At 46.4% G+C, this 13,753-nt stretch overlaps 7 non-coding genes across 7 annotated transcripts; 4 read left to right on the top strand and 3 right to left on the bottom strand.

Annotated features, from left to right (window-relative positions):
- Positions 1 to 2,345: 2,345 nt before the first annotated feature.
- Positions 2,346 to 2,417, top strand: TRNAG-UCC (transfer RNA glycine (anticodon UCC)). The gene has a single exon. It is a non-coding gene; the product is annotated as a tRNA-Gly (tRNA).
- A 1,278-nt stretch (positions 2,418 to 3,695) lies between these two features.
- TRNAY-GUA (transfer RNA tyrosine (anticodon GUA)) lies at positions 3,696 to 3,781 on the bottom strand. Its single transcript is given in 2 exon segments — positions 3,696 to 3,731; positions 3,745 to 3,781. It is a non-coding gene; the product is annotated as a tRNA-Tyr (tRNA).
- A 193-nt stretch (positions 3,782 to 3,974) lies between these two features.
- On the bottom strand, positions 3,975 to 4,046 carry TRNAE-UUC (transfer RNA glutamic acid (anticodon UUC)). The gene has a single exon. It is a non-coding gene; the product is annotated as a tRNA-Glu (tRNA).
- Positions 4,047 to 5,060: 1,014 nt separating this feature from the next.
- On the top strand, positions 5,061 to 5,132 carry TRNAE-UUC (transfer RNA glutamic acid (anticodon UUC)). The gene has a single exon. It is a non-coding gene; the product is annotated as a tRNA-Glu (tRNA).
- A 173-nt stretch (positions 5,133 to 5,305) lies between these two features.
- TRNAY-GUA (transfer RNA tyrosine (anticodon GUA)) lies at positions 5,306 to 5,391 on the top strand. The gene is given in 2 exon segments: positions 5,306 to 5,342; positions 5,356 to 5,391. It is a non-coding gene; the product is annotated as a tRNA-Tyr (tRNA).
- A 3,259-nt stretch (positions 5,392 to 8,650) lies between these two features.
- Positions 8,651 to 8,736, top strand: TRNAY-GUA (transfer RNA tyrosine (anticodon GUA)). Its single transcript is given in 2 exon segments — positions 8,651 to 8,687; positions 8,701 to 8,736. It is a non-coding gene; the product is annotated as a tRNA-Tyr (tRNA).
- A 744-nt stretch (positions 8,737 to 9,480) lies between these two features.
- Positions 9,481 to 9,552, bottom strand: TRNAG-UCC (transfer RNA glycine (anticodon UCC)). The gene has a single exon. It is a non-coding gene; the product is annotated as a tRNA-Gly (tRNA).
- Positions 9,553 to 13,753: the final 4,201 nt, after the last annotated feature.

Here is a 13,753-nt window from a genome sequence, read left to right as displayed (position 1 = left end):
AACTGATGGAAGAGCTATGTCGACTGTATGGGATGGAGAAGTCAAGAACAACTCCGTACCACCCGCAGGGCAATGGAGCCTGTGAGAGGTTCAACAAAACACTTCTACAGATGCTCCGTACTCTGGAAACAGATCGTAAAAGGCGCTGGCCTGAATATTTGCCCGAGCTGCTCTGGGCATACAATAATCGTGTTCATAACACTACTGGCTATACCCCGTACATGCTGCTGTTTGGTCGTCCTGGACAGGAAATCACGGAAATGAATCTCAACCCACCTTCTGAAGAGATAACTAGAACCGCTGACTCTTGGGTGCAGGAACACCGAGACAAACTGAGAACCATCCAACGGGTGGTCAATGAGAGATTGCAAAAGCAAGTCCCTAGAGATCATCAACCGGTGCAAACAGTACCATTGTTACCAGGTGAAAGAGTACTGGTTCGTGAAAAGCGGCCCACTAACAAATTGGATCACCGCTGGGAATCACAGCCCTACATTGTGAAACGACAAGTGTTTTCAGAAGGTCCAGTCTATGATGTCCAAGCAGAAAACTCTGATGGGCCAACTCGGAGGTTACACCGTAACATGCTGAGACCATGTCTTTCTGAGGGACGGTCCTTGCTTGAAAATACTGGAGAAGTTGAGCAAAGACGTCCAGACCCAGTGCGTTCAAGAGACACCGAGTGGTGGCTGGTCACTATGCCGCCTGTACAGACGAATGAAGTGCCTACTCCTGAATGTCCTGTGACAAATGATACCCCAGAAACTGCAGTACTACCCCGAGAGGAGTTGAATACAGTTCCTACACCAGTGACACCAAACCCAGGCATTCGCAGGTCGGAGCGCTCCACGGCAGGTATCCCCCCTCAGCGCTATGCAGCTGATGATTTTATTTGGTAGAGTTGTCGGGACGCCAACATTTTAGTGGGGTGGCATGTAAGGGTGTGATGTAGTAAACTGTCAGGAACTAACTTTGGTCAGTAGGTGGCAGCAAATTAATAAATGCCCATAGGGAATTAATGCAATTAATTCTTCAGAATGTAAATATTGTTCGAGGTTGCAAACTCTGATTACAGATAATTACTGGGACATTTTGGACTCCTACAAGCCTGGCAGTGTGCTGGGATTGCAGTTTTGATACCTTGCACTGGAGATAGTCTTTTGCATCATCCATTACCAGGAAACAGGAAGTAGAGTTCTGTGGAGAGAAGGGTCCTGGCTGGAGGTGATGTGCTGAGGGGACAGTGGAGACCTGACATGCTGGAAGGCAGCCTGTGCTCTGCTGGATGGAAGAACTGCCATGCTGGCTGTGGACTGAGTCTGGAGACACAGAGTCTGTGGTGCTACTTTTGGGACTGAGTCTGGAAAGCTCTGAAGCTCAGAAGGTAAAGGAGACCACATGAGAGGAAGGCCTCAAGGACTTGTAAGTACGGCTTGGCCGCGTCCACGTGGTGAAATATAAGGGACTCTTACGCTGACACCTTATCATCTGGGAAATTGGCCTGTCTGTTAAGTGGAGAGCTGGAGCATAGGATATAACTGTACTTTTATGTGAAGACCCCATTTCACTGTGGATTACAAATAGTATTGCGCAATACTTAGGGTGCACCCCAACGAGGGACCGATCCAGGAGAACCGTGTTCTTAAAGGACTTGTATCTGGTACCTGTTAAGTAACTGTGGGAACTAGGAGTATAGTGTTAGTTTGCTGCAATATTCTGTTGCATATTAGTTTGTATTTCTTCTCTGTTTATACCGTGTTACATGTTTTCCCAGGTCGCTATTCTGTGACTTATTCAGTAAACTTTGTCCTGGGGATTAAAACACTGTGTGCGTCTGTGTGGCATCGTGTACCTGCTGAACCTGTGGGCCCAGCCCTTGGTCCTCTTTCACCCTCACCCCTGAAATCTGCTTATTTGGTGTCTTAGAGGACGAGCTCTGGCCGCTCCATTCTCGTATAGATTCTTCCTATTCTTAGCCAGGAAAGCCATCGCCTTACGCTGGACGGTCCCCGATCACCTTCGAGTCTTAGTAAATAGTAAATTCGATCCTTCCTCACAATCGCATGGTGTATAAAGGAAGGGGCTATCCTACTAAAATCTCGGCATGTCACAGAAGAACTCATCATATCCAGAAGATTACAAATTTACCTTGAGGTCATAAACTCCTGCAGTGCAGGGACACGTTCCTGGATAAGGAGACGCAAGTGACAGGTTTTGGTCCAACTCTGACTACAGCTCGTGAGGGCAGCTAGAAAGTTCTCTGAAGGTGCGAAATTCCTGTGTGCGCCTCTCCTGGGGTTAAAGGTCATCTCCAGAAAACATCAGGGAAACCATCTAGACATGAAGCGTTGGTGGTATAGTGGAGAGCATAGCTGCCTTCCAAGCAGTTGACCCGGGTTCGATTCCCGGCCAACGCAGGAGTTATTTTATGCTTTCCATAGGAAAAAAAAATTCTGATCTACATTTTGAGATTAGACTAAAAGAAATAGCAAATTCTACTCAATATTTTCTGGTCACATCTCACCGGGATCACTATCCTGAATCCAACCATAAGTGGGAGAGGAGCAAATACCAGCGAGGACGCCGCAGTCACTGCTCAGCCCGAAACCTCCGACCATCCAGACGATTGATCCGATAATCACGTCCTGAGGTTTCCTGCACATCTGACACATCTACAAATCCATCCAAGTCTCTGCCTCAGGCCGGTCACAGTCTTCAGGACTCTTCTGCGTTTCTTTGAGCCAAAGGCACAAATGGCTGAAATAAGAATGAGAAATATCTAGGAAGACAACAAATTAAAAACTAAACAAAAAGTTGCAGCTCTCCCCATTCTCCCTCATCTGCGGGGTCTCCTCTCCGGGGTTTATCTCACAGTCTCTGAGGGTATAAGCAGTCGCCCCTTTCTGTGGTTTCGGCCCCTCCTCCCTTTACCTGCTTTCTGTCCTGTGGTAAGTGAGGAGCCGTAATTACCCTAATACAAGCTCCACCTCATAAAGATAGGAAGGGAATGGGGGAGGGGCGGAGTCTTCTTAAAGGGGCTCTATCAACAAAAAGGCTATTCAGGCACCGTAAATGTTATATTAAAGTAAAACCCTAAAAAGAATGTGATCTACTTATGGATCGTGCACGCTGGGCGGGCATTCAGGGTGCGCCGTCTTCTTCATCCACGCCTCTTCTTCCTCCGATGTCCTCCGGTCCCGTCCTCCTCCGGCGCTCGCAAACTGACACTGATAAAAAAAAAATGGCCTGGGCGCCTGCGCAGTAGCCGTAGTAGCAGCCGCATGCTACTGCACATGCACCCAGGCCTTTTTTTTTTATATCAGTGTCAGTTCGCGAGCGCCGGAGGAGGACGGGACCGGAGGACATTGGAGGAAGAAGAGGCGTGGATGAAGAAGACGGCGCACCCTGAATGCCCGCCCAGCGTGCACGATCCGTAAGTAGATCACATTCTCTTTAGGGTTTTACTTTAAAACGGGAAGGGGGGGGGGGTAGTTTAATATAACATTTACGGTGCCTGAATAGCCTTTTTAAAGCCTATTCACACATATGTGGGGCTCTAGCAGCAGGATTTTGCTGATAGAGCCCCTTTAAGGAACAAAAGAATAATTACATATTAATCTCATTCCTGGCTGCAGATTGTAGAGACTCCGCATATAATGATATAGTTGTGCTCAGTTACTAGAATTGTAAAAACCTCCTTCGAGCCGGAATTGAACCAGCGACCTAAGGATATCTGTGTGACCTCTACAGTCCTCCGCTCTACCAGCTGAGCTATCGAAGGCTTGTGGCCTGTGCCTGTCACCCTGATATAACACTGGATACAGCCAATAGCCAGGAAAAACAAGAATAACAGAAAACTTTTTTTTACTCATTAGCGATAATTAAATTTCTCTTTCCTCAAAAAAAAAAAAAAAAAAAAAAGAAAAAAAAAGTTAATTGTTTTGAGAGAAGGAATTTAAACAAAACAGAATCACTTCCCATACCGGGAGTCGAACCCGGGCCGCCTGGGTGAAAACCAGGAAACTTAACCGCTAGACCATATGAGAGAGAAGAAATCCTAACACGGCTCTGAGACCAATCACATCTCAGCACTACCAGGACCATCTGCCATTGGGCGACCTCTTCTCATGGGGGCAGTTCTGTCACATCCTGGGGCAGTTTCTTGCGAAAGATCAAAAAATCCTTTAGGTTTGGTAGGAAATCCCCCTCCTGTTACCCGGAGCCTCCATGGGGTCCTCAGTGGCCCCGGCATTACTAACAGTATTATGTCACCTCTATTCACACCTCACATCTGACTTCTTCTCCTTTAAGTAGAGATAGCGCAGGTACTCATCAAAAACACGTAACTTTGTCATTGGATATGTCGCCAACCTCGCACAACTTATTCCTCAGGTTATTGATGGCGATCTTGTAAGGAATATTAGCAGAATGACTCCTGATGTCACCGGAACAAAAAGAAGTAACATCTCCAATATCCAGAGACTCAGAAAGTCCCCGATGTCTTTAAGACCTTTCCCAATCTATGGCAAGAAACTCTCTATATAAACTGTCCAGGATACGAAACAGAAGTGACCCCATGACAAGAGGTCATCCTGGGGTCACCCACGTCTTCAGGCTCCTTAGGCAGTAGATATAGCTCAGGTACTCTTGGATATTCTTGGACAAAAGAAAAGTCTCCGGATAAGTGAAGGACTGCTGGTGTCTCCTCACTTCTACTACATGGAAGGACATGTGATGACGTCTTCTGAGACCCGCCGCTTTTGATGATGTTTTTTACGAAGCAGTGCTCATACGGTAAAGATGTCAGAGTCACAGGAAAAAAAGTTATACTGCTGTTGTAGCTGAGATTTGACCCGGATCAACTGCTTGGAAGGAAGCGACGCTCCCCACTATGCCACCAACGGGTATGGCGAGCTCTAGGCTCCCAATGACATGTTGATGGTCATGTTGGAGAAGACCCTAAGAATACACAGAACAGAGGCCGAGCCAATAGCAGATGGTCCTGGTGGTGCTGAGATCTGACGGGTCCTGACGCCCTTACTGGACCAGATCCCTATCTCTCCCATATGGTCTAGCGGTTAGGATTCCTGGTTTTCACCCAGGCGGCCCGGGTTCGACTCCCGGTATGGGAAGTGACTCTGTTTTGTTTAAATTATTTCTCCCAAAATTAATTTTTTTTGTAGTTTTGTGAAAAGAAAAAAATGTATTAATGACAAAAAAAACGTTCTGTGTTATTATTGTTTTTTTTTTCCTGGCTATTGTCTCTATCCAGTGTTATATCAGGGTGACAAGCACAGGCCACAAGCCTTCGATAGCTCAGCTGGTAGAGCGGAGGACTGTAGAGGTCACACAGATATCCTTAGGTCGCTGGTTCAATTCCGGCTCGAAGGAGATTTTTACAATCCTAGTAAATGAGCACAACTATATCATTATATGCAGAGTCTCTACAATCTGCAGCCAGGAATGTGATTAATATGTAATTATTTTTTTTGTTCCTTATGAAGACTTGGCCGTCCCTTAGAAATACTGGTTTTTATTGGTATGCAAATTAGTTCTCTCACTGCGATGGGGGCGTCTCCACTGCTGCTCGAGAACACGATCCTGCGACACCTCTATCTTCGGCTGGATCTTCCCCTTCTCTGTCGTCTTCCTCCTGCATCACCTCCGACACCTGCGCAGTTGGCTCTGCCAGTGAGACACCAGCAGAGCCGAGTGCAAATGCTGGCTGGCAGCTATTTTTGGGAGGCCGCTCCTGCATTGAACTTCAAGAGAAAGAGCGGCCTCCCAAAAATGGCTGCCCTGCACAGTCGGCTCTACTAGTGTCTCACTGGCAGAGCCAACTGCGCATGTGCCAGAGGTGACGCAGGAGGAAGACGACAGAGAAGGGGAAGATCCAGCCGAAGATAGAGGTGTCGCAGGATCGTGTTCTCGAGCAGCAGTGGGCCCGCCCCCATCGCAGTGAGAGAACTAATTTGCATACCGGTAAAAAACGGTATTTCTGAGGAATGGCGTGGCGGAGATCACATCTAGAGGTAAGAGACGAATAGACTTTATAAAGACTATTCCGACGTCTTATCCACAAAAATAGAGGTTTTAATGGTAGAATCACTTTAATAGTATTGGCTAATATGCAGAGTGATACCTAATATGCTTGTTTTATTTTTTATATATATTGTGACATGAGAGAATTAGTTGTTTTTTTTAAAAAACTTTTTATCATTTCTATATTATTCAGGAATATGACACTATTTTTACTGTTCCATTGGGGACTAGAACCTGCAACCACTTGATCCCCCTCTGCCCATATACTGTACTTCCTCTGTTTTGCAGTATACAGAACATTATTAGGTGAAAGACAACTACAGGTCAGTTCTTGGCACCTGAAGACTTTTATTATTCTCCAGTTATACACGGCAACCCCCGAGACTCCTGTGATGTCACTGCTGCGGAGCGGGGTGCAGGGTGCTGGGCTGGAAGGGGTTAAATGTGTGAGATGCAGATCAAAGAAAAGGCTGGGAACGTCCCTGGGTGGGCTCGAACCACCAACCTTTCGGTTAACAGCCGCGCTAACCGATTGCGCCACAGAGACGGCATGTCCAGCAGTGTTAAGGGAAAGGTCCATCATTTTAAGGGCATCTCTCTCAGATGACCTTCCGAACAGCAAAATGGAAAAAGAAAAACAAAAAAAAGCTGTGGGCCCCTAATCACCAACAAATGGCTTGGCTGCTAAACTCCTCCATGGACGGCAAGACAGAGTGCGCCTCCCTGTTATCGACTTGATGGCGCTCAGAGAAAAGTTAGAACTTCTCCTCAGCCAGCAATCAATGGCAGCAGAGTGGCGCAGCGGAAGCGTGCTGGGCCCATAACCCAGAGGTCGATGGATCGAAACCATCCTCTGCTAAGATTTTTTTTTTTTTTTTACAGTCTCCAACATTACAATTCAGTAAAAGTCTCCTGTGAATTAGGATTTGTGTTTCTGGTCGGGGAATAGACAGCAGAGGACGATATCTCCGGCCGCCTCTTACTTGGGGAATAAAATGTCATAACCTCGGAGGTTTCTGAAGTCTCTGCCCCGTCCTGTGAGATTCTTCTCTGTTCCCTTTTCTTTCCTCTCTACACTTTCCCCGCCCTGCGCTGGCCTAGAGTAGTATACAGCAGCCTGCACACACAGTATATAAGTCCGGGCCAGCAGGTAACGAGGATCCGCACCTAGGAGACAGACGCACACTCGCTGGTATATAACAGGGTTTACTTGTGGGAAATGGGAATGAAATAACAAGGGAAACAGATAAGTTCTATATAACAGTATGAGAATAACACGCAATATAAACCGGCCATATGTGTATAATTGTACAGTACCGGGTGTATACAGTCTCTGAGCTCTCTGCGGTGCTCCCTCGGTGCAGGCCTGGGCCCAGGAACTCTGCAGACTCTGTCTTGGGTGAAGGTCCGGACACAGTGATGGCAGCCTAAGGCTCACTCTGTAACACACACAGCAATCCACTTTTGGTTGAGCTTCAGCCGTCCAAAGAAAGTCTCTGAACCGGGCTTTAGTCTCTAGAACAATCTCAGCAACACCGCTGCTTTCTCCTGTCAGTCTCTGCAGGGCTTCAGGCCTTCTACTGTGCCCTAAACCAGCAATGGCCTCTAAGGGTAAGTTCACACAGAGTAAAATGGAGTGTATTTTGGAGTGTAATTTTACACGTGTAAAAAATTTACGCGCATATTTTGGAGCGTTTTTTTTACACGTGGCGTTTACGGAGCTTCCTGCTCCACCTCACTTCTTTTGAACTGCACCATTAAGCAGCTAGAACCAGGGAGAATATTGTCTCTCACATTAGTACAGTCCCAGGCTATTATCTCTCACACCAGTAGGTGGCAGCAAAACAACACTGTTTAAGGCAATTTCACAGAAAAGTTTGGAAGGGGCTACTGACTCCTACACAGTATATAGTTATGTTATATGTTATGTTCTTGGTTTATACATTGGATAAAACTGTATTTCAGCCCATCTGCTGGTGATAAGACGACTGCTATTAGACGGCCCCTACACTACAGCAGACGCCATATTCCTGTCTCCTTATATACAGCGGGTATTTGCAGTGACGCTCTTAGTCTTGCAGTGCTGGGGGAACCTTTTTGTATTGCGGCCCCAGCACCGGGCACCTGCTGTCCTGCTCAATCTTCTCCTGAAGTCCACGGCCCGAGACTCGCCGCTGTTTAGACTGACTCAGTGGCAGAAAACTGCTCTGTACCGGCGGTCTGCTGCAGGAAGTCAGCAAATCCTCATTTTCCATTGTGTGAACGTCCCCTTACATTTTGGGCACCCTCCCGCCGTCCCAGCACTGGGTGACATGTTCTGCTATCACCTCTGTCTACATCCTCAGTCCGTACAGAGCTGAATACAATGGTGGGTCCTGAGGCCCATTCTGGACTAGATCACTATCTCTCCCATATGGTCTAGCAGTTAGCGTTCCAGTTTAGAAGTGTTTATGTTTTCTTTAAATAATTTCCCCCAAACCTAATGACAATTTTTTTTTTTTTTGCAAAAAGAAAATAAATTCTGAATGACTAAAAAAGGTTTTGTGTTATTTTCCTGGCTATTGGCTGTATCCAGTGTTATATCAGGGTGACAGGCACAGGCCACAAGCCTTCGATAGCTCAGCTGGTAGAGCGGAGGACTGTACAGGTCACACAGATATCCTTAGGTCGCTGCTTCAATTCCGGCTCGAAGGAGATTTTTACAATCCTAGTAACTGAGCACAACTATATCATTATATGCAGAGTCTCTACAATCTGCAGCCAGGAATGAGATTAATATGTAATTATTCTTTTATTCCTACAGAAGACTCCGCCCCTCCCCCATTCCCTTCCTATCTTTATGAGGTGGAGCTTGTATTAGGGTAATTACGGCTCCTCACTTACCACAGGACAGAAAGCAGGTAAAGGGAGGAGGGGCCGAAACCACAGAAAGGGGCGACTGCTTATACCCTCAGAGACTGTGAGATAAACCCGGAGAGGAGACCCCGCAGATCAGGGAGAATGGGGAGAGCTGCAACTTTCCATTTAGTTTGTTGTTGTTTTTTTCTTGCAGAAGGGAGAAGTGTAAGAACTTCCTAGATATTTCCCATTCTTGTTTCAGCCATTTGTGTCTTTGGCTCAAGGAAACGCAGAAGAGTCCTGAAGACTGTGACCGGCCTGAGGCAGAGACTTGGATGGATTTGTAGATGTGTCAGATGTGCAGGAAACCTCAGGACGTGATTATCGGATCAATCGTCTGGATGGTCGGAGGTTTCGGGCTGAGCAGTGACTGCGGCGTCCTCGCTGTTATTTGCTTCTCTCCCACTTATGGTTGGATTCAGGATAGTGATCCCGGTGAGATGTGACCAGAAAATATTGAGTAGAATTTGTTTTTTCTTTTAGTCTAATCTCAATTGTAGGTCAGAATTTCTTTTCTTATGGAAAGCATAAAACATCTTCTGCGTTGGCCGGGAATCGAATCCGGGTCAACTGCTTGGAAGGCAGCTATGCTCACCACTATACCACCAACGCTTTGTATCTGTATATACATGAGGTCTTCTGACTCCCGGAGCCGCTCACACAGGGGTTCTGGTTGTTATTAGAACTATTTGCTACAACCTTTAGTCACCTTTTTTGGGTGGGGGGAGGGGGAGCCGCAGGGATTCGAAGATATTAATTTGACCATTCCAATTTTGATGTCATTGAATATAAATAACATTGTTTTTTGATAGTTTTCACTGTCAGCGATACCTAATATGATTGTTTTTATATTTTATAACTTTGTGTATTTCTGACATGAGAAAGGTTGTTGTTTTTTTTTTACTTCTTATAATTTCTATATTTTTCAGGAATGTGACACTATTATTACAGTTCCATTGGAGGACTAGAACCTGCAACCACGGGCAAGTAGGTTCTTTCCAGCATTTGTGGTGGGAGTGTCCTCCAATTTTAGCCTTTTGGACGGCTGTGTTTCAGTTCATGTCCACTTTAGTTGGTCCTGACATACGTCCCGCCCCTAGTCTTGCCTTACGCTTTTTGGATTCTGGTAGCTTCCCCTTGGGGTCGCAGGTTGTGCAAGCGGCTCGGGCTATGATCGCCCGTCAGTGGAAGTCCGCTCTTTGATTGCCTGTAGCTGAGTTAATCCATCATGTTGATTTAGCATGTAATCTGGAACGTATGTTGGCCAACAAGAACCATACCTACTCCAAATTTCGCACCCAGTGGTCCCTTTGGATCTCGTATATGGAAGCTGGTAAGGCCTCTTCTTCCTTGCAATCTCAGGTTGACCCCGTGGGGACCCCTTAAACTTGTTAAATTTGTTAACTGCCCCGGGATTCCAGGTGGCTTCGTATTCTATATTTGCTGTACTCCATATATTTTTGGTGTTGTACCCAGGGATACTGTTCTTGTTCTTATGTTTGGTTTTCTTGTTCCTTTTTGTTGTTGTCCTGTTTTATTCTCCTTTTCTCCCGTCTCCCTCCCCCTTGGTGTTTCCCGCTTCTTCCTTTCCCCGAGCTTCTGTCTTCCTTTCTTACCTATGTTTTACCGCGGTTCCTGTTATCTAACCTTCCTGTGTATAACCGATTTTCTGATCTTACTTTATTTGATTATTTGTGTGGTGTCTTCACACCCAGTTTGCGTTTCGTTGCATTGACCTTGTATGCAATACTTTAATGTTCGGAACTTTGTGGATTTTCCTTTTGTTTGTTACTGTTTTATATATTGAAAATTTCCCTTTCCCCCCTGAGTGGCTGGCTGCCTGCCTGATGCAGTGCTCCAAGCTGGGAGCAACCTTTATCTTTCCTTTTTCACTCTTTTTCTCTGTATCTTCAAGAATCCTGTAACCAAGCAAACTAGCACTATGAATTAGCAACTATAAATCGAATGGAAGATCCTGTGGAGTATTTTGTTTCTATTGTAAAGCATGGACTCAAGACCTGGTTCAGCTGGTTTCCTGTGTGTGCACATGTGCCTGTTACCATCCCCATCCCCCCCCCAGAAGCTAAGGACAGCATGGACACCATGTGGCATGGAGGAGAAACCTACATGGAAGTGTGGGCTTCTTCTTTTCAAGGAGATGATTTTTGGAGTCTATTGCTGATGTGTGAAGATGCTACAGCTGACTGGTGTTTCTTTCTATTACTGTGGACACATGGGACTCTGTTACAGCCTGGGAACCATCACCCACCTACCCATGTGTTTATGGAAGCTTGGTAAGAGAGCAGCACCCTGTCTACCTGGATGGCTTCAGACCTCTCTGGGCAGTAGAACACAGTGGTAAGAAGAAAGGAAGAGGAGGAGGAGGAGGAAGAGGAGGAGAAGGGCTTGTGATGAAGGACATTTGGGGCATTTTTTTTTGGTGGTTAATGGACAATATCACTGATGCAAGATACCGAACTATCAGCTGTGAGCAGGAGATCTCACTAACTACCAAGAACTACCACATGTTATCATGATAGCTGCATATGTCCCCCACCTCTGCAAAAACGTTTCTGGCTGTTATATCTACATGCTGTGACTCCTCCTCGTGTCCTCCAACCACAGTCGGGCTGTATTATCAACATCACTTCACACAGAGAACTAAATGATCCTGCAGTGTGTCTGTGTTTCTTTCGTTTTAGTTGCTATGATTCCTAGGATTTCTCTGCCATGAGCTTGTATGTGTTTCTCTCTTGTTATATACTACTGTACCATCTATGAAACTGTATCACTGAAATTTCCCCATTGTGGGACTATTAAAGGACTATCTTATGTTATAAATCAAATTTAAGATAAATAAAATAGAACCTACAACCACTTGATCCCCCTCTGCTCATATACTGTACTTCCTCTGTTTGGCGGTATACAGAACATTATTAGGTCAAAGTCAACTACAGGTCAGTTCTTGGCACCCGTCCCTGGGTGGGCTCACACCACCAATCTTTCAGTTAACAGCCAAACGCGCTAACCGATTGCGCCACAGAGACGCCATGTCTGGCCGGGTTAAGGGAATGGTCCATCATGTTAAGGGCATCTCTCTCAGATGACCTTCCGAAGAGCAAAATGGAAAAAGAAAAGCAAAAAAAAGCTGTGGGCCCCTAATCACCAACAAATGGCTTGGCTGCTAAACTCCTCCATGGACGGCAAGACAGAGTGCGCCTCCCTGTTATCGACTTGATGGCGCTCAGAGAAAAGTTAGAACTTCTCCTCAGCCAGCAATCAATGGCAGCAGAGTGGCGCAGCGGAAGCGTGCTGGGCCCATAACCCAGAGGTCGATAGATCGAAACCATCCTCTGCTTTTTTTTTTTTTTTTTTTTTTTTTTATATTTATACAAATGTCAGAGATCACTACACTACAGCGGTTACACATGGAGACCGGCGACCTCAGTGACTATAATGGCGGCCACCAGGTCTCTGACAATTCAAAACTGAAAATGGTGGAGAAAAAAGTCCATTCTGTAGGCCTGTACTCGCTGCTGATTTTCGGTGGTTTCTGCTGGATTCTCCAACACAGACGTGTAACCCCCCCCAGCACACGTCCAAAGAGGGGGTATTGGTTGCTGATGATGTCACATGTCTGGACCTGGAAAGGAAGGTAAGTATAATGGGGACAAGGGGTTGGGCCAGAGAGGAGGTGCCAGCCGGGTCACTCAGGCAGAGCCATCTATAGACTCAGACCTCAGATCTGAGGAGAATATCCAGCCCTGAGATTACCCCGATCCTGTACATGGCGATCACATGATCAGCGGGGCAGGGATTCTGGGTCTGAGGAAACATTCCAGTAATGTAATAGTTAATATTTACCTATAACATGTGAAGGTTTAGTAGACAGACCAGAGAGTGTGAGAATCCGTGTACGGGGCCGCAGGTGTAGATAGAGATGTAAGAAGAGGAGGCCGCGTTTGGATTGCCCCTTGCCCCCTTTACTATTCACACTGCCTTTGGTTCCTCCAGCTGTTATTCTCCAGACAGATCCGCTGTATAAAGATGTGACCATACGAACCCGGGAGGAAAGAGTGGCTTAATATGTGGACGACCCCCTTGTATTTCTGTCTGATCCTGCTGTCACACACACACCCCCCCCCCCCCGGTCAACTACGATATCTCCGGTCCTGGTTGTTGTCCCGGGCTCTCGTCCCAGCCCAGAGGTTCACCTAGCATATCATTTAATTATAACCAGTTTGTGGCCGGTGTTAGAGCGCCCCCATCTGTTCGGAGGTAAGCTGCTTCTCCTCCATAACCTGGCAGTACAGGTTTGGCGACAGGCTAAGCGTGTAGAGGCCTATAATATTCCCGTACACAATTTTTTAGGGTTTCTCCAAATCAGGCCTGTCCTGTCTACACAGATGCATTCAGGGCCGCCATCAGGAATTTTGGGGCCCCATACAGCCTAAGTGTCTGGGCCCCCCCCCCTCCCCCGCCATTTTAAAACTACTTTATTTTGCGACATACCAATTCTGTATTACATTTCCCTTTGTTTAGCAGCATTACAAGGCTTAATCAGATTCTATTTGCAGGTACAATCTGCTCCGTGTGACAGCGCCTATAGAGAGCCAACACCATCTATAAGAGCCTCCTAATAAATCCTCAGGGCTTATTCACATTGTGTTTTTGGCCTCCCTTGCCGGGATACGTTGGTAACCAGTCAGAATCAGCTGTCAACTTATCCCTGCACGAAGAACTGGCCATTAAAAAAAAGGGGGGCCTGCAGTTCTCCGTGCAGGGATAAGTGGGGAGCTGATTGTGACTGGTG

The sequence above is a fragment of the Leptodactylus fuscus genome, unplaced genomic scaffold (genome assembly GCF_031893055.1).
Source record: "Leptodactylus fuscus isolate aLepFus1 unplaced genomic scaffold, aLepFus1.hap2 HAP2_SCAFFOLD_131, whole genome shotgun sequence".
Taxonomy (NCBI): Eukaryota; Metazoa; Chordata; class Amphibia; order Anura; family Leptodactylidae; genus Leptodactylus; species Leptodactylus fuscus.
This window is presented reverse-complemented; position numbering and strand designations above follow the sequence as displayed.